Source organism: Geotrypetes seraphini, chromosome 6 (assembly GCF_902459505.1).
Source record: "Geotrypetes seraphini chromosome 6, aGeoSer1.1, whole genome shotgun sequence".
Lineage (NCBI taxonomy): Eukaryota > Metazoa > Chordata > Amphibia > Gymnophiona > Dermophiidae > Geotrypetes > Geotrypetes seraphini.
In genome coordinates this window covers 105249600-105266332 of record NC_047089.1, presented here as the reverse complement: position 1 = coordinate 105266332, position 16733 = coordinate 105249600, and positions in this window count along the sequence as shown.

Genomic DNA, 16733 nt, shown 5'->3' with positions numbered 1-16733 from the left:
TGCAGGCATTTCCAGAACCTAACGGCCTCTTTTACAAAGGCGCACTAGCGGCTGTGCTGTGCTAAAGGCCCCGAAGCCCATAGAGATTTAAAAAGCTTCAGGGCTGTTGCCGCGCAGTTAGCGTGCTAGCACAGCTTTGTAAAAGAGGCTGTAAGTATCATCCAAAACACTTCAGTGAGACTAATCTTTGAGCTGAAAAAATTAGACCACATAACTCAGGGGTGGGCAACTCCGATCCTCGAGGGCCAGAATCCAGTCAGGTTTTCAGAATTTTCCCAATGAATATGCATTGCAAATAGATCTCATGCATATTCATTGGGGAAATCCTGAAAACCCAACTGGATTCTGGCCCTCGAGGACCGGAGTTGCCCACCCCTGCATAACTCCATTCTACCAAAATTACATTGGCTTCCTGTCGAGGGAAGAGTTCTCTTCAAATTTGGATGCCTCATGTACAAAGCCCTACATGGCCTACTGCCTAACTACCTAACTGCACAGTTCTTGTTCTCGTCGCCAAGCTGCTCAAACATTCCAGATCATTTTTTATCTTTTTCAGTCAAAGACTGCACTAGAAATGATTCATTAACTGACTCTTATCATACCTTTACCAAGCTGCTTCCGGTGATCCGGAATTGAGCCAAATGGTTAGAATATCAGCATCATATGTAATCCCTTCAAAGCAGAACACTGATGTGAAACTATTGTTAACTTGTTGATGCCAATATTCTATCTATTGTAGCTCACTGACAATGGTCAGCCCATCTTTTGCAAACCGCGGTATTTAAATAAAAATGTGTATTATGTTATGTTCTTTTGTGGGGCTGTCCTATTGTATTATGGAGCTCCTTTTCTGATTTTAGCTGTTTTATGTTTTAATTGTACACCATTGAGTTTGCTTTGGCAGTAGACAATATATTAAGCTTAAGAGATCTGTAAACCTGTATACAGTAATCTACATGAGGTGTCATTGGAGACTTTTACAGAAGCACTATCACCTTTCTCATGTTGGTTATGTCACTGGCTATGAATCCTTCTTCTGGCTGTTGCTGATACCTTTTCTACCTGATTGACAACTTGTAGATCATCAGATTTGATCACGCTCAAGTCCCACTCTTTTGTGCACAAAAGTACTTCACCCCATACACTGTACCTATCTCTCCCTCAGATTTTTACAGCCCAAATGCATGACCCTGCATTTTTTATCATTAACAGGATGGGTCAGAGGAAAAGCTTTGGACCTGGCCACAGGAAGACCACCTTGAATCATGGGTAGTGGGAAAGATGGTGGCTCACACTTAGGACAAGGCTTGTGAGTGGAAGAGAGCAGAAGCGATGTTTGGAAGAGATAAAGGATACTGCAACATGACTGTTTCATAAATCACAATTAATAATATATCAGTCACAGAGTTACCTATGATTAACTTGCATGTGGGATTTCTTAGAGAGAGGAGGAGATAATGGATGCTGTGGATAGGCAGACTGGATGGACCATTTTTCTTTTATCTGCTATCAAATTTATGTTTCTATGATTTGTAAGCATTTCCCATTAATTTTCTCACTACAGAGGTCAGACTTCTGCTTTTGTGGAGACAGACTAAATCTACCCTCTTCCAGCCCTCTGGAAATACATCTGTCTCATAAGAAGCCCAAATGCATAACATCCCCCTCCTCCATTTCCTCTCTGATGATAAGGGATCTTTTTTTAAAAAAAAAATTCTTTATTGATTTTCTAAACTTTAAAAGTGCAATACACAAATATATATCATATAATAAGTTAATAAAAGCACATTCAACTTACAAATATGCATAACCAACCATTTTCTCCCCCAATGATTATTCAATAAAACACAGAAACATAGACTATCCCAATAACTATACCCTATTCAGATTAAAAATTTCCTCCCACCCTCCTCCCACCCCAGGTGGACATACTCAAAAGTCAAATTAGGACAGAAATAGCCCCACCCTTTCCTGGATGTGTATGAAAATAAACAAAAACTGACTCATAATTAAAGACCTACTATAGTGAAGTAATATATGATGTCAACGGCCCCCAAACCAGATTAAAGAAATTACTGTGCCCCAAACTATCGGCATTCATTTTTTCATATCTATAGCTGGAGCACAAATTTGACCACCAGAAAGGAATCTTTTAACGCCACTCTCCCCTCAGTACCTTTTAAGGCCCAGATTCACTATAGATAGCGACTCAATCACTGTTGGCCCACATTGGGCAGGAACAGGCCGAAGGAGCAGGAGGGTTTGACTGTGCACCCCTCCTGCTCACAACTTAAAGGTACGGGGGCAGGGGGCCAATGGGGTGAGGGTGGGGGTGGGTATCTGACAGCAGTAGAGAGTGGGCATCCCTCCTGCTGATTTTTTCAGGAGGAGGTATGTGCAGGCATAAGGAAGTAGGCATCTCTCCTGCAGGGTTATTTTTCGGGGAGCAGGCAGGAACCTTCAGGGGCAGGAGGGAATGGGCATCCCTCCTGCCTTTTTATTCGGAGAGGAGGGCCTTCATGGCAGGAGGGAGTGGACATCCCTCTAACCATATTTTTGGGGTTCAGGTTGGTCACCGCAGTTGTTGGAGGGTGCACAATTGATGTCGGGTCGTCGGGGAGGGCTTGCGGTGGCGGTGGGAGATTTTTTTTTATGGGACAGATATTTTGCGTATGTAATACATGCAAAATATCAGTGCCATTAAAAAAAAACAAACACCTTTAGACCTGTCGGTAACACAGTTACCGACAGGTCTACAGTAGTCAGGTTTTAGGATTGTAAAACCCCATGCAAAATAGTCAAGCAAATGTAATTGAATCAATCACTTGGCTATTTTGCATGGCGTTTTACCAATTTGTATGGCCAGATCAGAAAATGGGTAATCGAGTGAGAAAACACGTGGTGGGCCACTTTGTGAATCAAGTCGGTTAACAGCGATCGTGGCTAAACCTGTGAAAACAGATTTAGCCATGATCGCTGACTTTATTGAAACTGGGCCTAAGTACTTTATTTCTTCACCGGCATGGAGCAGTGCTGCTCACATCAGACCTGAGCCTTCCCTCTGATGTAACTTCCTAGTCCCACAATAGGGAGTTGCAGGAGAGGGCCCACCCATGACTATGCCACTGATTGCCTGTAGTAGAATTTGATATAGTTAAGCAGCAAAATGTTAATTTTATCAGCCTAAATGCTACCTATGTTTTTAAATACTGTTCTCTCCCTTTCTTAGGAATTACATTTCTTTAATTACTACTGTATATTCAATTATTGATTCTATACATAATATTTGTGCAGGAGATCATATAGCCACTAATTCTGTAAAACTAGGCTTCCAACTTTATACTTAGCTTGCAAAATTGGGTGCCTAATTTATAGAATAAGGTCAGTTACACATGTAACATAATTTAATAATTGATGTTAATTGCAGTTAACAGCAAATTACTGGCTTAATTTGGTATTAACTGGCATCAATTGGCAGTTGCACACACAACTTTTCTTAATTGCTTTCTAGAACCTGCACATGCAATTTCAGTTGTGTGCAACTTCTAAAGGGGCATGGCTATGGGAGAGGCATGGCCAGGCTAGGGGCTTGCCTAAGAGTTATGCACAAAGGTTATGCAATACTGGTGTTACACTCTTAAATGCAAACTTACTCTATTGAAGGAAGCCCATTGGCGACCTATGTGATATCACATCATTTACAAAATCTTGCTATTAATATTTAAGACACCTCTTAATAAAGACACCCCCCCCCCCGGTTTATCTTTCCTCATTGCTAACTCCCTATTCTACCCAGAGAACCTTAACATCCTCCTCCCAACTTCTATTAACAGTTCCCTCTTTTCGAGAGACATACCAGGCAGATACCATTCTCGATTCAAACTAAACTAAACTAAACTAAACTAAGCCTTAAGTTTATATACCGCATCATCTCCACGCAAGCGGAGCTCGACACGGTTTACAAAGCTTAAAAATACAAGAAGAGGGGAGAGGGAGTTTACAAGGGCATATGAAAAGGGGGAAGTAGGAAGGAGATGTTATATATTAGAGAAAAGCCAGGTTTTCAGTTGTTTCCGGAACAGCTGGAGGGAGCCCAGGTTTCGCAGCGGGATAGTGAGATCATTCCAAAGGCCCGTGATTTTGGAGAGGAGGGATCTTCCCAGTTTGCCTGCGTGGGGGATGCCACGTAGAGAGGGGAAGGATAGTTTATGTCTGTGGGCGGATCTGGTGGAGATTCAAGGCCTGCCCCGCTGGAATTGGCTACATTTTTTTGTGTGAACAAACTTCCCTGGCCAATTTCAAAACTGGGCTTAAAACGTTTCTCATTGATGATGCCTCTACCTAAAATAGGCCCCATATGAGGTACAACCTGTACTAGAGAATGACACAGTGGTTGTTACCAGTGGCTAGCTGCAGGTAACCCACCAAAATGGGGAGAAAAACAATAGAGATCGCTGCAGGGATGGGGACAAAGCCATTCACCACCCCGTGAAGCAGTGAATGGTCTTGTCTCTGCATTGAAGCAATCACGGATCATGCAGTCCAGCATCCCCACCTGATTGTCGTATCCCGCATCCTGCAATCTCCCTCCCTCCACCTCACCTTAGGTGCTGACTTTAATTCTTCTCCCAGCCACACGCTTTCAATAAGCCACGTGCGCGGCTGCTTGAATTGTTGAATCTCCTCCTCTGATGCAACTTCCTGTTTCCGGTTGCGTCAGAGGAGAAGATTCAATAATTCAAGAAGCCATGCATACGCGGCTTATTGAAAGCGTGCAGCTGGTAGAAGAAGAATTAAAGTTGGCACCTAAGGTGAGGTGAGAGAGGGAGATGGTGGAACGCTGCGATCGGGGTGGGAGGGGGCTGCTGGATCATGTGATCTGTGATCGTGTGTGTTCCCGTCTCACACTAGAAAGGAGGGAGTGAAAGGGAAAGAGATGCTGGGCCGAAGGGATGAAGAGGGAAAGAAAGAAACCCACAGCAGGAAATAAAGGGGATGACAGGCAGGTGATCCAGATGATGGAAGGGGGGGGTGTGAAAAAAGCGGGAAAGAAGCTAGATGGGTTTGCAGAGAAGAGACACATTGGTGAAGAGGAAGAGAGGGGAAATCTGGACATAGGAAGGTAACAGAAACAGAGGAGAAATTATGTGCATGGGGGCATAAGGACAGAGACATAAAAGGGATGGTATATGGACACAGGGGGCAATGCCATATACATAGGGGATATATTAGAAATGGAGAAAATAGGAACACAGAAGCGAGATGGTTTGTGGAGATGGGACGGGGACCGAGCTCACAGGCTCCGGCAACTTGCACAAATTACGTTGTAATGTACCATGAAGGTAAGAGGGAGGGAGGGAGGGAGATGGTCGGACTGCACAAAGGGTGCTGAAGGGTGGTAGAAAGGAACAGACATTGAAGGGGGTGGTGAGAGGGAAGGCTGGTGTTGGAAAGGAATGGAACAGATGCTGAAGGGGGGTTGGAGAGGAACTGATGCTGAAAGGAAATGTGGAAGACAGAGTGGGGAGAAGACGCTAGAGGGAAATGGGGAACAGAGAGTGGGGAGAAGATGCTGAAGGGAAATGGGGAACAGAGAGTGGGGAGATGCTGAAGGGATATGGGGAACACAGAGTAGGGAGAAGACACTGAAAGGGAAGAAGACAGAGATGCCAGACTGTGGGGAGTTGAAGCAGAGGGAAGAAGATGGGTGCTAAACCAATAGGGGGGGAAGGGAGAGGCACTGTAATAGAGCAAATGGAAAATGCAGAGAGAAGACAGACAGTGGATGGAAGGAATTGAATGAGAAGATGAGGAATGCAGAAACCAGATAACAAAGGTAGAAAAAAAATTCTATTTCTTTTCTTTTCTTTTTTGCTTTAGGACAGGGGTAGGGAACTCTGGTCCTTGAGAGCCGAATTCCAGTCGGGTTTTCAGGATTTCCCCAATGAATATGCATTGAAAGCAGTGCATGCAAATAGATCTCATGCATATTCATTGGGAAAATCCTGAAAACCCGACTGGAATACGGCTCTCGAGGACCGGAGTTCCCTACCCCTGCTTTAGGATATAATATATTAGTTGTATTGATAAAAATGTATAAACAAAGCCCTGCCAGGAAGGAATAAGCCAAATATCACAGCACTGAGGCTTGTATGGATGCTACGGGGACAGTAGTCGTGGGGACAGGGCGGGGACAGTGGTCGCAGGGACGGGGCGGGACAGTGGTTGCGGGGATGGGGATGGGGTGAGGATAGTGGTCACGGGGATGGGGCGGTGACAGGGATGGTGGTCATGGGGATGGGGCAGTGATGGGGACAAATTTTGTCCCCGTGTCATTCTCTAACATGTACCTCTTGTGTCCCCTACCTCTTATGTTCCAATTTACTATATAAACATCGCATTGCACCCCAGCCTTTTTGTCATATATTGTCATTTTCATAACCCTCTCCCATTCTATGTGTATTTAGATTGGAAGCCACCCAGCTAATTTTGTACAATGAGTTGGATAGTACATTCAAAATAAACTTAGAAAATGCAGTTATAGAATTCATATTTGATGCACATAATCCTGACTCCTAAAATTTAGCAACATGTATTGAATTTGCCTGATAAAGTATAAGTTACTTTCTTCTAACTCTATGCACTTTTTAAACTTTTCTTTCTCTCTCTTCAATACCCTAGAACTCTGGACACTTTTAGTTATGCTATGTATCATTTATCATGTCTATGCTGTGAACTGCTGGGCAGAGACCTTGTCTATTTCTCTTGCATTACATCAAGCATCATTGTCCTTGGCATCTCTTAACTAAACTTGTCAATTTGATACATGAAATATGTTCTTGTCCTTTTACTAATGGGACAGGTGATAGAAGGATTCGGATAACACATGTTCATGGTATAATATTATGAATAATATGTATTTTGACAACTTTTGTGAGAAAATATTTTATTAATAGAGGAGGATATGTAATTTATTTTTCAGATTAAATTTATTCATTATAGAATCATTTACTTCAGAATCAGGAAATTTTCTCATGAGAATGTTTTATTGTCACAAGGCAGTATAAAGAATGTATTTTTTTAAATTTCCATGTTATTATGCCTTTTTAAAATATTTTCACATAAAAAGTAAGTTCATCTTGTCAAAGACATCCGTTATATGATGTATGAACTAGGCTAATCTGCTTTAGATAAGCATTTTTTTGAGGTTGTTAAGTAGATTGCTGAATACATTTACAATGAAAAGGATCTGACAAAGGCACAGTATTATACACTGTGAAGAAGTCAGTTTTGTCTTGATTCTTTAAAAAGATCAAAATAAGCCTTTTGCAAATTTATTGGACAAAACTAGAGCTGAGTGAGCATAGCTTACATAATCTGAGTTGATTGACTAATGACTCTATGAACTAAGAAATACTAGTACAGATGGCTGACATTGCTGTCTGGATGTTCTGCCGTCATCTGAAATTAAATATGTCCAAGACTGAGCTGCTCCTCTTTCCTCCTAAACCCTCTGTTCCTCTTCCTCCTTTCTCCATCTCTGTAAATAATACTGTCATTGTTCCAGTCTCCTCTGCTCGCAACCTTGGAGTTGTCTTCGATTCTGACCTATCATTTTCTACGTATATCCAACAAGCTGCTAAGACCTGTTGCTTTTATCTATTTAATAGCACTCAAATTCACCCCTTTCTCTCTGAGCACGCTACCTGGACCCTTGTCCAAGGTCTCGTAACCTCATGCTTAGATTACTGCAATCTACTTCTAACTGGTATCCCTCAGTGTCGCCTCGCCCCCTTCTAATCTGTGCAAAACTTTGCTGCGTGACTCATCTTCTACCAATCTCGCTACACTCATGTCACCCCTCTCCTTAAGTCACTTCACTAGCTCCCTATCTGCCATCGCATACAGTTCAAAATCTTGTTGCTGACCTACAAGCAGGGCCAGATTAGCCTAGGGCCCAAAATAGGCAGGGGGGCCCGCTGAAGGACAACATATCATGCCATTTTTTTGCAGATGGCAACGGGCCCCCACCCGACGACAACAACGCCGGCTCCCCCCCACAGCAACGGGCCCCCACCGGGCGACAACAACGTTGGCTTCCCCCCGGCATCGACGGACGGTAATGCAGTCAATGAAGCTCGAAGAAGATACCGCAATGACTGCGTCTGCTGGTCCATCCCCCTCCGATGTCACTTACTTCTTCTGGCAGATGCAGTCATCGCAGGACCTTTTTCGAGCTGTTCGTTGATGACGGTGGGGGGGGGCTGGTTTTGTTGTCGTTGGGTGGGGGCCTGTTGCTGTGGGGGGGGCGGGGTTGTTCTCATCATCGGGTGGGGGCCCATTGCTGTGCAGGGAAGGAAGAGGGGGGCCCGTTTCCGTCTGAAAAAAAATGACTGCATTGGCTGCGTTGCCGTGGATGCGGGGGGGGGGGGCGGTGTTGTTGTCATCGTTGATGCCGGGTGGGGGCCCGTTGCCATGGGGGGGGGCGCTTTGCCATTGCTGTGTGGAAAGGGTAGTGGAGGGAAAGAAAGGGGGCATATGCTGATGGAATTGGTGTGCAGGGAAAGGGGGGGACATAAGGGTGAAGGATACTGGATGGATTTAGGTCAGAGGGAAAGAAAGGGGCTAATATTGATGGAATTGGTATGCAGGGAAAGGGGGAAAACAAGGAGGAAGGATACTGGATGGATTTAGGCTGGAGGAAAAGAAAGGGGGCAGATGCTGATGGAAGTGGGAAGAAGAGAGAGAAAAGAGTGAAAAGCCAGACCATGGGGGTGTGGGAGAAGGAACGGAAGAAAAGGAGAGGAAAGAGATGCCAGATCATTGGAGGAGGGAATGGAAGAAGATGGATGCCAGACCAATGGGGGTGAAGGGAAAGATGGAAGGGGGAGGCATACAGTTTCTGGAAGTGGCATAGGACAGGGTAGTTGGGAAGAGAAATGGAGAGATGATGGACCCTGGGGTGGTGGGGAAGGAGGGAGAAATGCTGGATGAAGGGTAGTTGAGGAAAGGACAGATGGTGGATCTGGGGATGGTGGGGTCCATTGCCAAAGCTGTGGATATAGACACGAAAAAAAGGAAAGATGCCAACCTCTGAGGGAGGGAAGGGAAATGGAAGGGGAGGACAGAGATGGAAGATGGATGGTTAGCAAGGAGAAAGAAGAAATCGACAAATGGGCAGGAGAACCTGGCAAGCGAGTTATCAGAAGACAACCAGAACCTGGGGCCAACAAAAGGTAGAAAAATAATTTTATTTTCTGTTTTGTGATTACAATATTTATTTTGTTTACACCACAGAGCCGGTGTGGGGTTGGAGATGTTGAACCCCTATATGTCTACTAAGACTAAGCCTTAGTCACTTAGGGGTCCTTTTATTAAGGTGCACATTTAGCGTTCGCAAAATCAGTTAGCATACCTTAATAAAAGGACCCCTAAGTATCTTAATTAAAAATTTGACCCGCGACTTAGCCTTTTTTTCAGATTTCGGCCCCTTATGTGATTGAGTTTGACACCCCTGATGTAGAGTGAGGCAGTTAGGCGATATAAACTTGGTTATTAATATAGACTTATATTTCGGATAGTATTACTGCTTTACAATATATTTGAATGCTTTTATATACGTATTAGTCTTTAAGCCCGTTACATTAACGGGCGCTAGAGTAGATGTCTGTCTGGGTATTATTTTCTTTGTCTCTCTCTCCTTGCACGCTGCCTGTCTGTCATTTTTTTCTGTCTGTGAATCTCCCTGTGTCCTTAGAGCTCTCAGTGCCTCCTTCCTATGTCCTTAGTGCCCCTTCCTATGCCCATAGTGCCCCCAGTGCCCCTTTCTATGTCCTTAGTGTCTCCAGTGCCTGCTTCCTCCCCTCACCCCCCCTCCGATGCCAACCTGCCTGCTTGCCTCCCATCCCCCTTCCATTGAACCCCCCCAATGCCAGCCTGCCTGCCTCCAATCCTCTTGAGCAGCATGTTTCCATGGAAACCACCCCACCCCCATGCCAGCCTGCCTGCCTGCCATTGAACCCCCTACCCCCCTCTGATGCCAGCCTGCCTGCCATTGAAACCCCCACCCCCCTCCGATGTCAGCCTGCCTGCCTGCCTCCCATTCCCCTGAGCAGCATGTTTCCATGGAAACCACCCACCCCCCGATGCCAGCCTGCCTGCCTGCCATTGAAACCCCTAACCCCCCTCTGATGCCAGCCTGCCTGTCTGCCTCCCATTCCCCTTCCATTGAATCCTCCGATGACAGCCTGCCTGCCTGCCTTCCATTGAAATCCCCCACCCCCTCCGTTGCCTGCATCCCCCTTCCATTGAAACACCCCCAATGCCAGTCTGCCTGCCTGCCCGCAGCATGTTTCCCTGAAACCCCCCACCCCCCTCCGATGCCAACCTGCCTGCCAGCCTCCCATCCCCCTGAGCAGCATATTTCCATGGAAACCACCACCCCCAATGCCATCCTGCCTGCCTGCCTTCAATTGAACCCCCCACCCCCTCTCCGATGCCAGCCTGCCTGCCTCCCATCCCCCTTCCACTGAAACCTCCCACCCCACCCCGATGCCAGTCTGCCTGCCTGCCTCCCATCCCCTTGAGCAGCATGTTTCCATGGAAACACCCCCCGATGCCATCCTGCCTGCCTGCCTTCCATTGAACCCCCCCACCCCCTCTCTGATGCCAGCCTGCCTACCTCCCATCCGCCTTCCACTGAAACCCCCCACCCCACCCCCTCATCAGGGACACGGCAGAGGAAATTAGGTCAGTAGAAGACCCAAAGCAGCATGTTTAGTGTGCCTGGGACGCTGCTGGAGCTGCCAGGTTTGTCAGCTGTCTAGCGGTGGGAGGGTTGGCTGGGAGGGTCAACGGGGGTTTCTGTTGTGCCGGGTAGGGTTGGCGGGGGGGAGTCGTGGCGTGTTAGTGGTGTGCCTAGGGTTGGCGGCGGGGGGGGAGGGGAGAGGGTGGAGGGGGGGAGTCGCAGCTGTTACCTGGCCAATCCTTATACGTGCGCATGCGCACTCCTGCGGCCACAGACCTACAGATCATGGAAGCATGCATTTAAGAGTGCGCATGCGCGGCTAGGGTTTTATTATATAGGATTGAAAAGGTTCAGAGTTAATGTCCTGGGTAAGTAGGTTGGAAGGGAAGGAAGGGGGATTTGTTCAGAGATGTTTGGGGGTTGCATAGAAAAAAAACTGTGAACTGATATGTTAATCTTTGTTTTGAATTTAAAAAAAAGAAATGTAAGTGGAAATAAAAAAGTAAATAAGAAAACAGATAAATGGGGGCGGGGTGTGGGTGGGGTATGGGCGGGGTATGGGTGGGTCATGGGCGGGGCAAGCCCAGGGGGGACCCAGTGTACTTGTGTGCCTAGGGTCCCTCAAAGAATTAATCCTGCCCTGCCTACAAGTGTGCTCATTCTGCTGCCCCTTAATATCTCTCCTTATATAGTACATCTCCCAGAGAACTCCGTTCCTCAGATAAGTCACTCTTAACATTTCCCTTCTCCTCCACTGCCAATTCCACACTTCATTCCTTTCATCTAGCTACCCCCTATGCCTTGATAAAATTACCTGAGTTTGGCCGTCAAGCCTCTTTCCTTCTCTTGTTTAAATGCAGACTGAAAACCCACCTTTTTGATATAGCTTTCAATCCTTAACCCTACTCCTCTGCCATCCAACCCAGCCAGCTGATTATCTGTTCCCCTTTACAGTATCCATGTTTGTTTTGCCTGTTTAGATTGTAAGCTCTTTTGAGCAGGGATTGTTTTTGTGACTCTATACAGTGCTGTGTGCATCTGGTAGCACTATAGAAATAATTAATAGTAGTAGTAGTAGATGCTAATATGTATAGTCACATAGTAGATGATACTAGATAAAGACCAGAATGGTCCATTCAGTCTGCCCAACCCTACCCACTCTTTAAATTACTGATTTAATTTAAATTTTCCTTCTTCTTAGCTATTGCTGGGCCAGAACCTAAAGCTCTGCCCTATACTTTACTTAGGTTTCATCTACTGAAGTCTCCATCAAAGCTCACTCCAGCCCATCTAAACCATCCCAGCCATTTTTTTTTTTAAATTAGGATTTTATATACTGCCTAACAAGGTTATCTAAGCGGTTTTACAATCAGGTACTCAAGCATTTTCTCTATGTGTCCCAGTGGGCTCACAATCTATCTAACGTACCTGGGGCTATGGCCATCAAAGCCCTCCCCTCCCCAGCCCATCCTCAACCAAATGGCCATATACAGACATAGACCATGCAAGTCTACCCAGTACTAGCCTTAATTTTTTTCTGATTAAAAGCACCAATTTGCAGTAACCTAACAAGTTTATATGATGTTTATATGTCTCTTTTAGGTCTAATGCAGTCATGCATCATATCAACAATAATGACCATATTAATAATTATGAGATGAGATGTAAATGAATGCTAGTTGACACATCACAGTTTAGCACAAAATTTCATAGAACTTTACAACTGACAAAGATTAATTAATCTCAACTATGCCAAAATCTTAACTATACCTCCAAAGATGTAATTCATTTTTATAAATTTATTTTTCACTAAGGCAAAAGAGTTGACTTCAAGCAAGTTTCCACACCTCCATAGGCGATACACTATAGAAATGCATCTAAACATTCCACATGCTTGCAAACAAGGGTCAATTCAGAAGCCTCACAGTAGAGCTACTGACTGCAAGGCTTCTACTACAAGCTATCTGCAAAAATTGCCTCTGAAATACAGTATTAAGAACATAAGCAGTGCCTCCGCCGGGTCAGACCATAGGTCCATCCTGCCCAGCAGTCTGCTCCCGCGGCGGCCCAAACAGGTTACGACCTGTCTGAATCACTAGAAGGGGCCCTCTTGCCACCTTGGTTTCCCATTGAGTCCTATCTTCCCATCGAAGTCCTAACCCTTCGGTCTTGCACATGCACGAGCTGGTTGGGTTTCTATACTTATTACCTGGTTAGCTTTCTATACCTATGTTACATCCCAGCACCTCTCTCAGTATCCCACGATCCCTTTATCCTTCAGGAATCCGTCCAATCCCTGTTTGAATCCCTGTACCGTACTCTGCCTGATCACTTCCTCCGGTAGCGCATTCCAGGTGTCTACGACCCTTTGGGTGAAAAAAAACTTCCTTGCATTTGTTTTGAACCTATCTCCCTTCAGTTTCTCCGAATGCCCCCTCGTACCTGTTATCCCTTTCAGCCTGAAGAATCTTTCCCTATCCACCCTCTCTATGCCCCTCATGATCCTGAAGGTCTCTATCATATCTCCCCTGAGCCTCCTCTTTTCCAGAGAGAAGAGCCCCAGCCTATCCAACCTCTCAGCGTATGGGCAGTGTTCCAGCCCTCTTACCAGTTTCGTTGCTCTCCTTTGTACTCTCTCAAGTACCGCCATGTCCTTCTTGAGGTACGGCGACCAATATTGAACGCAGTATTCCAGATGTGGACGCACCATCGCTCGATACAATGGCATGATGACTTCCCGCGTCCTGTTTGTTATGCCCCTCTTTATGATGCCCAGCATCCTGTTGGCTTTTTTCGAGGCTGCTGCGCACTGCGCAGATGGCTTCAGTGATGCATCCACCAGCACACCCAAGTCTCTCTCTAGACTGCTGTCTCCCAGCAATCCCCCCCCCCCCAATTTGTAGTTGAACAACGGGTTCTTTTTCCCTATATGCATGACCTTGCATTTTTCCACGTTAAAGCGCATTTGCCATTTGTTTGCCCAGTCTTCCAGCTTGTCCAGGTCCCTTTGCAGGTCCTCACACTCCTCCCTGGATCTAACTCTGCCGCACAGTTTGGTATCGTCTGCAAATTTTATAACCTCGCACTTTGCCTCCTTTTCCAGGTCATATTCAACTATATTAGTAGGTAAATTACTGCCACATTAAAAATGCAGTAGTAATCCAAAGCTCAATGCAAACATCTCCCTTCTTATCAGTGCATGAGCAGTGTTTGGTTCACATACTGACAGGTAAAACAATCTGACAGCATAGTTTTGCATCAACCCTTGTAATGTAGTGCCCCTCCTGCACCCCCCCCCCCCAATCAATGCCTTCAATGGCATCCACCAAACACCTATCCAACCCAGCTTGATCCCCCTCCTTAATAAGGTATTTATAAAAATCCCAAGCTCTCTTCTGGCATTCCTTCAAGACATGGGGCCTCACTACAGTAGTATAGAGTTATTCAAGAGATTAAGGTAATTAGCTTTGACCAGAGAGAAAGAGAGAGAGAGAGAAATTGGAAGAAGTACAGTTAGTGCTGGAAAAGCAGGGGTTTTTTTTTTTCTTTTATTTTGTTGTTTGGTAATTGTAGTACTTCTAGGGTAGTAGAGAAAAATCTGACCTAGAGTGAAAAAAAAGAAAAAGAAATGTTTGGGCTTCAGATTAAACTACAAAGGGGTCCTTTTATCAAGCCGCGCTAGTGGGGTTAGCCAAGGGAGTTGGAAGGGCTTTTCTGATGGGAGACAGTGGCATATTTGAGCTGCCTCTGGTATATTTGGTAATGTTGGGTAATTTATGTAAAGAATATTTAAGCTAATTAATTAATTGATTGATTGAGAGTTAGACCCTGTACAGAGTGTCTGTATTAATTTATTGATTTGGTCCATGGTGGTTATTGATCCCAAAATTGCGTGTGAGAAATAAAAGGGATTCAATTGCCTTTAGCATAAAAACTGGTGTTTAAGGACATATATATAAAATTGAAAGGTAGAGCCTGGTAGTGGCTACCTTATACCATTTAATATTACTTCATTGTTCACATTTAGTGAAGAAATTGAGTTTATATCTGGCATCCATCTTCTTCCCTTCCCTCCTCCAATGGTCTGGCCTCTCCTCTTCTTCCCTTCCCTCTCCCATACCCCCATGTTTTGACATTTCACTCTCCCCTCTCCCTTCATAAGAACATAAGAACATAAGCAATGTCTCAGCTGGGTCAGACCTGAGGTCCATCATGCCCAGCAGTCCGCTCACGCAGCGGCCCAACAGGTCCAGGACCTGTGTAGAAATCCTCTATTTATACCCCTCTATCCTCTTTTCCAGCAGGAAACTGTCCAATCCTTTCTTAAATCCCAGTACCGTACTCTGCCCTATTACATTCTCTGGAAGTGCATTCCAGGTGTCCACCACGTTGGGTAAAGAAGAACTTCCTAGCATTTGTTTTGAATCTGTCCCCTTTCAACTTTTCTGAATGCCCTCTTGTTCTTTTATTATTTGACAGTTTGAAGAACCTTTCCTTCTCTACTCTCTCTATGCCCTTCATGATCTTATAAGTCTCTATCATATCCCCTCTAAGTCTCCTCTTCTCCAGGGAAAAGAGACCCAGTTTCTCCAATCTCTCAGCATATGGAAGGTTTTCCATCCCTTTTATCAGATGTGTCGCTCTCTTCTGAACCCTCTCGAGTATCGCCATATCCTTCTTAAGGTACGGCGACCAATATTGGACGCAGTATTCCAGATGCGGGCGTACCATCGCCCGATACAACGGCAGAATAACTTCTTTCATCCTGGTTGTGATACCCTTCTTGATTATACCTAGCATTCTATTTGCTTTCTTAGCGGCTGCTGCGCACTGTGCCGTCGGTTTCATTGTCATGTCCACCATTACCCCCAAGTCCCTTTCCTGGGTACTCTCATTCAATAACATCCCTCCCATCGTATAGTTGTACCTCAGGTTTCTGCTTCCCACATGCAGTACTTTACATTTCTCAACATTGAACTTCATCTGCCATCTCGTGGCCCATTCCCCTAGTTCCCCATTCCCTTTGCAATTCATCGCAGTCCTCTTTAGTCCGAGCTCCACTGAATAGTTTGGTGTCGTCTACAAATTTTATTATCTCACACGCCGTCCCTATTTCTAGATCATTTATGAATTTATTAAATAGTAGTGGCCCGAGCACCGAGCCCTGCGGAACACCACTTGTGACCCTCTTCCAGTCTGAGTAGTGGCCCTTCACCCCTACCCTCTGTTTCCTACCCGCCAACCAGTTTCTGATCCATCTATGTACGTCTCCGTCCACCCCATGGTTCTTCAGTTTCCGGAGTAGACACTCGTGACGCACCTTGTCAAAGGCTTTTTGGAAATCTAGATATACGATGTCTATGGGATCTCCTTTGTCCATCCGTTTGTTAATTCCTTCGAAGAAGTGCAATAAGTTAGTTAAGCATGATCTCCCCCTGCAGAAACCATGTTGGTTTGGTATCAGAAGTTTGTTTCTTTCCAAATGTTCATCGATGTTTTCTTTTATCAGCGCTTCCACCATTTTCCCCGGAACAGAGGTCAGACTCACCGGTCTGTAGTTTCCCGGGTCACCTCTTGATCCCTTTTTAAAGATGGGCGTGATGTTGGCTATCTTCCAATCCTCTGGTATCACACCTGTTTTCAGGGATAGGTTGCAAACTTGCTGCAGTAGTTCCGCTATCTCCTCCTTTAATTCCTTCAGAACCCTTTTTCTATCTGCCTGCGCATATCTTCAAGGCTCACTTCCATGGATGTTAATTTTTCTGCTTGATTTCCATTGAAGGATTGCTCAGGTTCCGGTATGTTGGTTGTATCTTCGTTTGTAAATACAGACGAAAAGAACATGTTAAGTCTTTCCGCGACTTCTTTCTCCTCCTTCACTACCCCCTTCCTGTCTCCATCATCCAGCGGTCCCACTTCCTCCCTAGCTGGCTGTTTCCCTTTAACATATCTGAAGAACGGTTTGAAATTTTGTGCCTCCCTGGCT